General features: G+C 38.7%; 1 pseudogene; it reads left to right on the forward strand.

The window, feature by feature from the left end:
- Positions 1 to 1,371: 1,371 nt before the first annotated feature.
- On the forward strand, positions 1,372 to 2,901 carry LOC135230187 (olfactory receptor 5D14-like; annotated as a pseudogene).
- Positions 2,902 to 8,396: the final 5,495 nt, after the last annotated feature.

The raw sequence follows: 8,396 nt of genomic DNA on the forward strand, positions 1-8,396 counted from the left end.
ATTTTATTACAGATGTGGTAAGAACCTTTGATGTGAGAAATCCTGCTTTAGCTTAAAAAGCAACCAAAACCCAGTGCCGTCGAGTCTTAATTCCATAGGACATTTAGTAACGTGCAAATAAAGGCTGGTAGTCAACTTCGTGCTACAACTTTTCTATGTGATTACAAGGAAATTCCAGTCTTTGACGATGGTACAAAGAACCTGGCTCTTGTCTTAGTTAATTGGCTTGAGGCATAGTTGCTAGTGATTCCCCAAAGTTGGAGTCCCAAGGGCTGTAGAGGTAGATGTAATCGCTGCGGTGCTCCCGAAATACTCAGCTTACAGTGGTGGCCTGTTTCTCTGCAGCAGGTGAGTTGCCTCAGGTTTTTTGTTTTTTGGTTTTTTTTTTTTAATGAAATAGTGAAAATATTATTTCCCTGATATGATAATAGGACGTCCTTTGATTTTTTTTCCAATGTTAAGTCACTAAAACTGTTAAGTCTATGCCCAATCATATTAAGGAAAGAACTTAATAATCATGGACATATTTGGCTTTATTATCCATTGACAGGCATTTCACAAAGAATAGAATAAATTTTTTACTTGAAAATGGATATTTTCCCATATCCTCTTTATATGCACCTTAAATTGGTATATAAACTTTTTATAAGAAAGAATTGACTAAGCAAGCTGCAATTCATATGCAAACATAACTTTCTGGTTAGTCCTGTCGTAACTCTAATTTGATAAATCTCGGAACCTCTAAAATATATACATATACACATGTACACATGTGTGCATATGTGCATGTATGCATGTGTGTATTATGAATGCATATGCATACTTACACATCTATGTGTCTGTTGTCAAGTCGATTGCAACTCTTAGCGACCATATGGTAGAGAGCAGAACTCCCCATATGGTTTCCAAGGTTGTAAATCCTTATGGAAGCTGACTACAACACCTTTCTCCCTCCAGAAGCTGGGGGTTTGAACTGCCAGCCTTTCAGCTTTAACCACTACTCCACCCAAACCAAAACCAAACCCATTCGCATCAAGTTGGTTTGGACTAATATTGACCCAATAGGACAGAGTACAACTGTCCCATAGGTTTCTAAGGAGTAGCTACTGGGTTTGTACTGCTGATCTTTTTGGTTAGCAGCCAAACTCCTAACCACTACTCCACCAAGGCTCCTCATGTATGTATAATGCCTGGGCTATGATAGAAGCTAAGCTTTAACTGATAAATTAAGCCATAAACCCTAATAGAGTGGGTATACCTCTCAGGTCAAAAGGAAGTCATTGCCCTCTTTAGCCTCAACCACTGGGCAACTAAGCAATTCAACAGAAGTAGTAGCCCGCATGGATTAAAAAGTGCTAATGAGATCTCGACGGCAGTGGGTTTTGGTTTAGGAATGAGATCACTCTGCTTTCTTCTTAGGTTGTCTGGTATCTTATTTTAAACTTAGAAGTATATTCCTTTAAATATTTTATTTAATTTGAGTATATAGGCAAAAAAGTGCAGCAGCATATTTTGTTTCTCGAGGCAAAAATTTTACATTTTTTTCACAGAATCTCACTAGCTTATGTGCTGTAGGTATGCGAAAAAGTTTGCTCAGTACCAGTTATGTGTGTTTGATGCTACTATCTAATGTGCGCATCCAAGGATAAAGTTAACTCGTGTGTCAATATAACTCCTATACACTCAATATCATAAGTACTTATAGGAAACCCATATTCCAATATACCAAAAGACAATGGAAATGCTTTGACATTTTAGACATCAGCTTGGTTTGGTATACACATTGCAGTTATTTGGGTGAGGCATTTTCTACATGGAGAGAACTAGTTCCAATAACTGTTTCTTCATGTTATCTTTTCTCTACCAGAACAAATCATAACACATTTGTCATTCACTCCCCACATCTTCTCTTTTGGCAGGAACAACTCTCTCTTCTCATCTCTTTCCATTGAAAGGAAGTGTGACAATGGCTGAAAGAAACCTGAGTGTGGAGACAACCTTTGCCCTCTTGGGATTCACAGATTACCCAGAGATTCAGATCCCTCTCTTCCTTGTGTTTCTGATCACATACATTGTCACCGTGGTAGGAAATCTTGGGATGATAGTGATCATCAAGATTAACCCCAAATTTCACACCCCCATGTACTTTTTCCTTAGTCACCTTTCTTTTGTTGATTTTTGTTACTCCTCTATCGTTACTCCAAAGCTGCTTGAAAACTTGGTCATGGCAGACAAAAGCATCTTCTACTTTAGCTGCATGCTCCAGTTCTTCTTGTCCTGTACTGCAGTGGTGACTGAGTCCTTCCTGCTGGCAGTGATGGCCTATGACCACTTAGTGGTCATCTGCAACCCTCTGCTCTATACAGTGGCCATGTCACAAAGACTCTCTGCCCAGCTGGTGGCTGGCTCATATCTGTGGGGGATGTTTGGCCCCTTGGTACTCCTTTGCTATGCTCTCCTTCTAGACTTTTCTGGTCACAATGTAATCAACCACTTTTTCTGTGAGTATACTGCTCTCATAGCTGTCTCTAGTTCTGATATACACATTCCCCAAAGTCTGCTTTTTGGGTTTGCCACCTTCAATGAGGTGAGTACACTACTAATCATTCTTACTTCGTATGTTTTTATTTTTGTGACTGTACTAAAAATCCAATCTGCCAGTGGACGTCGCAAAGCCTTCTTTCTCCACCTGTGCCTCCCACCTGAATGCCATCACCATCTTCCACGGGACCATCCTTTCCCTCTACTGTGTGCCTAACTCCAAAAACTCTCAGCAAAGTGGCCTCTGTATTCTACACAGTGGTTAAGCCCATGCTGAACCCGCTCATCTATAGCCTGAGGAACAAAGATGTGAAGGTTGCCTTCTGGAAATTAATGGACACAAAAGTCCTCTTTCGCTGACCCAATCACAAAACATGAACTTTTGTATGATACAGCAAGTGGGTATGACTAGTTCCAATCTCTGAACAAAGTGTTTCAAGAAGTAGCCTACTCGGTGAGCTACTTTTTATAAAATTAACAATTTTACTGCATGTTTTAACACACCCATGAGTTTCTGTAGAATTTCTCTGGATCCCAAAGCTCCTTCATGCTTAGAACAATGATTCCACATAGCATCATTATTAGTAGATTGTAACAGTTATTTAATGACTGTGCTATGTTTTCCAATTCCGTATGCTCTTCCTTCACTTGTGATTCCTTTGCAGGTTTTCCAGATAAATTTATATTGACCAACAATGCAGGTTTCTAATTCCGTAAAAATATCTAAGCAACTTGAGTGCGAAGTTAAATTTAAACAACACAAAAAGTCGTCCATCAAATCATCTTGCCATGCATGTCTGACATAAATTAAAAGTGTTCTGCCGCTTTCAATATCAGTGTTTCTTACATTGAATTCTCAAGATGTGCCCAATGTCCATGGCTGTCAATATTGAGTCTGATTTTCAAAATCCATAGGTGGTTTAAGATGTTGTTGTTGTTAGGTGCCGTCGAGTGGGTTGAACTCATAGCAAAGCTGTGCACAACAGAACAAAGCACTGCCCAGTCCTGCACCACCCTTACAGTCTTTGTTATGCTTGAGCCCACTGTTGCACCCACTGTGTCAATCCACCTCGTTGACGGTGTTCCTCTTTTCCACTGACCCTGTACTTTACCAAGCATGATATCCTTCTCCAGAGATTGATCCCTCCTGGCAACATGTCCAAAGTGTGTAAGACCCAGTCTCTCCATCCTTGCTTCTAAGGAGCTTTCTGGTTTTACTACTTCCAAGATAGATTTGTTCATTCTTTTGGCAGTCCGTGGTATATTCAATATTCTTCCCCAACAACACAATTCCAAGGCTTTAATTTTTCTCCCATCTTCCTTATTCATTATCCAGCTTTCACATGCATATGATGAAAATACCATGGCTTGGGTCAGACACACCTTAATCTTTGAGGGGAGGTCTTTGCTTTTCAACATTTTTAAGAAGTCCTTTGCAGCAGATTTGCCCAGTGCAATATAACTTTTGATTTCTTGACTGCTGCTTCCATGGGTGTTGATTGTGGATCCAAGTAAAATGAAATCCTTGACAACTTCAATATTTTCTCTATCATGATGTTGTTTTTTGGTTTAGTTGTGAGGATTTTGGTTTTCTTTATGTTGAGGTGCAATCCATACTGAAGGCTGTGGTCTTTGATCTTCCTCAGTAAGTGCTTCCAGTCCTGTTCACTTTCAGCAAACAAGGTTGTGTCATTTGCGTAAGGCAGGTTGTTAATGAGTCTTCCTGCAATCCTGATGCCTTGTTCTTCTTCCTATAGTCCAATTTTTCAGATTATTTGCTCAGCATACAGATTAAGTAGGTATGGTGATAGGATACAACCCTGACACACACCTTTTCTGACTTTAAACCACACAGTATCCCCTTGTTCTTTCGGAACAACTGCCTCTTGATCTATGTTCAGGTTCCTCATGGACCCAATTAAGTGTTCTGGAATTCCCATGGTTTGCAATGTTGTCCATAATTTGTTATGATCCACACAGTCGAATGCCTTTGCATAATCAATAAAACACAGGTAAACATCCTTCTGGTATTCTCTGCTTTCAGCCAGAATTCTTCTGACATCAGCAATGATATCCCCCGTTCCATGTCCTCTTCTGAATCCGGTCTGAATTTCTGGAGGTTCCCTGTCAATATACTGCTGCAGCCAGTTTTGAATGATTGTCAGGAAAATTTTGCTTGCATGTGATATTCATGGTATTGTTCTATAATTTCTGCATTCAGTTGGGTCACCTTTCTTGGGAATAGGCATAAATATGGATCTCCTCCAGTCAGTTGGCCAGGAAATTGTCTTCCATATTTCTTGGCATAGATGAGTGAGCACTTCCAGTGCTGCATCTGTTTGTTGAAGCATCTCAATTGATATTCCATCAATTTTTGGAGCCTTGTTTGTCACCAATGCCTTCAGAGCAGCTTGGACTTCTTCCTTCAGCACCATCAGTTCCTGATTTTATGCTACCTCTTGTAATGGTTGAACATCATTGACTAATTCTCTTTGTTATAGTGACTCTATATTCCTTCCATCTTCTTTTGATGCTTCCTGTGTTGTCTAATATTCTCCCCATAGAATCCTTCACTATTGCAACTCCAGGCTTCAATTTTTTCTTCAGTTCTTTCAGCTTGAGAAATGCCAAGCATGTTCTCTCATTTTGGTTTTCTATCTCCAGTTCTTTTCACGTGTTTTTATAATACTTTGTCTTCTTGAGCCTTCCTTTGAAATCTTCCATGCGATTCTTTTAATTCATCGTTTTCCTTTTGCTTTAGCTGCTTGACATTCGAGAGCAAGTTTCAGAGTCTCCTCTGACATCCATCTTGGTCTTTTCTTTCTTTTGTGTCTTTTCAATGACCTCTTGCTTCTTTCATGTATGATGTCCTTCCACAACTCGTCTGATTTTTGGTCATTAGTGTTCAACACGTCTACTCTATTTTTTAGATGATCTCTGAACTCAGGTGGAATATACTCAAGGTCATATTTTGGCTCTTGTGGACTTGCTCTGATTCTCTACTATTTCAGCTTGAACTTGCACATAAGTCGTTGATGTTCTGTTCCATGGTCGGCCCCTGGCCTTGTTCTGACTGATGATATTGAACCCTTTCCATAGTCTCTTTCCACAGATATAGTCGATTTGATTCCTGTGTGTTCCATCTTGAGAGGTCCGCGTGTATAGTCACTGTTTATGTTGGTGATAAAAGGTATTTGCAATGAAGAAGTCGTTGGTGTTGCAAAATTCTATCATTTGACCTCCGGCATTGTTTCTATCACCAAGGCCATTTTCCCAACTACCGATCCTTCATCTTTGTTTCATATTCCAATCACCAGTAAATATCAATGCATCTATCAATGCATCCTGATTGCATGTTCAATTTCAGACTGCAGAAACTGATAAAAACCTTCAGTTTCTTCATCTTTGGCCTTAGTGGTTGGTGTGTAAAATTTGAATAATAATCATATTAACTGGTTTTCCTTGTAGGCATATGGATATTATCCTATCACTGACAGCGTTATACTTCAAGATAGATCTTGAAAATTTCTTTTTGACAATGAATGCAACACCATTCTTCATGTTGTCATTCCTGGCATAGTAGCCTATATGATTGTCCAATTCAAAATGGCCAATACTAGTCCATTTTAGCTCATTAATGCCTAGGATATTGATGTTTATGCATTCCTTTTCTTTTTTGACCATTTCCAATTTTCCTAGATTCATACTTCCTACATTTCAGGTTCTGATTATTAATGGATGTTTGCAGCCGTTTCTTCTCATTTGGAGTCATGTCACTTCAGAAAATGAAGGTCCTGAAAGCTTTATTCCATCCATGTCATTAAGGTCCTTTCTACTTTGAGGAGGTAGCTCTTCTCCAGTCACCTTTCCAGTGACTTGCAAACCTGGAGGGCTCATCTTCCAGCACTATATCAGACAATGTTCCACTGCTATTCATAAGGCTTTCACTGGCTAATTCTTTTCAGAAGTAGACTGCCAGTTCCTTTTTCCTAGTCTGTCTTAGTCCGGAAGCTCAGCTGAAACCTGTCTGTCATGGGTAACCCTGCTGGTATCTGAATACTGGTAGCACAGCTTCCAGCATCACAGCAACGCACAAGCCCCCACAGTATGGCAAACTGACATGTGCGTGGGAGTGGTTTAGGATATTACATACTTAACACATGTTTTTTTTATAATGAGTGTAAAAGCTATAGGACACAGTCTGATATATAATAGATATTCATCTTCATGATTTTTTAGAATTATGGTTTAGGATATCACATACTTTGCCCATAATTCTAAAATATCATGAAGATGAATATCTATTATATATCAGACTGTGTCCTATATTTTTTGCACTCACTATAAAAAAAATTACTTCCATTCTACTAATTTAAATTTTATATTATTAACCATCTCATTTTACTGATGAGGAAGTCAAGGCTCAGAAATATTTAAAGTTTTCCAAGATTATCTGGGTTAATAAATAACAACAAAACCCAAAACCTCTTACTTTCCAGTCATTTCAGGCTCATGGGAAAGCTGTGTTACAGAGTAGAACATCTCCAGAGGGATTTATTGGCTGTAATCTTTATAGAAGCAGACAGCTAAACTTTTCTTCATCAGCCCCTCCGTGTGGGTTCGAACCACCAACCTTATGTTTAGTAGTCGAGTGCAAACTGCTTGTGCCACCCAGAGACCTAATAAATAACAATGATGTGACTTTTTAAAAATAATTGTACCATCAGTATTCTATCCTGCCATGCTTGCGTCTTTAGGTTATTGGCTATACTCTTTCTCAAAAACAGTAAATATGATTTTTTAAAAATAATTCTTTCTCTAAATTATAGATTTTTAAGACAGTTATTTCCTGTTTTGTTGGAGTAATTTAGAAGCTAGTGATTAAGTGAAACAATTGAATCACCAGTAAATTTCCCATGTCTAATTCACTACTTTCAATGTCATTACAAAAATTATAATGATAAGCAACAAAATAACTATCATTATCAACATTGTCGTGGGTTGAGTTTTGTCCCCCAAAGTATGTGTCAACTTAGTTAGGCCATGATTCGCAGTATTGTGTGGTTGTCCTCCATTTTGTGTTAGTAATTTTCCTGTGTGTTGTAAATCCTAATCTCTGCCTGTGGTTAATGAGGCAAGATTAGATTATGTTGAAGAGGATAAGGGTAGGATTGTAACACCATTACTAAGATCACCTTCCTGATCCAAGGTCAAAGGAGTTTCCCTGGGGCATGGCCTGCACCACCTTTTGTTTTACATAAGATAAAAGGAAAGGGAAGAAGCAGGGAGTGGGATTTTATACCACCAAGAAAGCAGAGTCCAGATTGAAGCTCCTAATGCAGGGAAAGACTGCGGACCAGGGCCTCCTTCCAGAGCCAACAGAGAGAGAAAGCCTTCCCCTGGAGCTGATGTCCTGAATTTGGACTTGCTGCCTACTACACTGTGAGAGAATAAATTTTTGTGTTAAAGCCATCCACTTGTGGTATTTCTGTTATAAGCAGCACTAGATAACAAAGACAGACATCATGTGTTTGTTTTTTTTTTTTTTCAATTATTTTCTATATACATTATGTAGGTGATAAATTTTTTATATACCCATTTTTTAAACTATTAAACATATAAATAGGAAAGGAAAGCATTTATATTACAGTAAAATGGTCCTTACTCAGTAACTGATATTTTGAATCCCAGAGATCATGGTGGAATGATATAAGTGGTTGGAAAGAAGTAGGAGATGTGTCAGAAACCATATGGGGATTGGCAAATGGGTGATGAGGGAGGTCTCAAGCATTTCTGGGCTTCAGTGAACAACTAACTTCATAGATATAAAGGGTATAATGAGATTAATCTTTATG

This window comes from Loxodonta africana, unplaced genomic scaffold, assembly GCF_030014295.1.
Source record: "Loxodonta africana isolate mLoxAfr1 unplaced genomic scaffold, mLoxAfr1.hap2 scaffold_85, whole genome shotgun sequence".
Taxonomy (NCBI): Eukaryota; Metazoa; Chordata; class Mammalia; order Proboscidea; family Elephantidae; genus Loxodonta; species Loxodonta africana.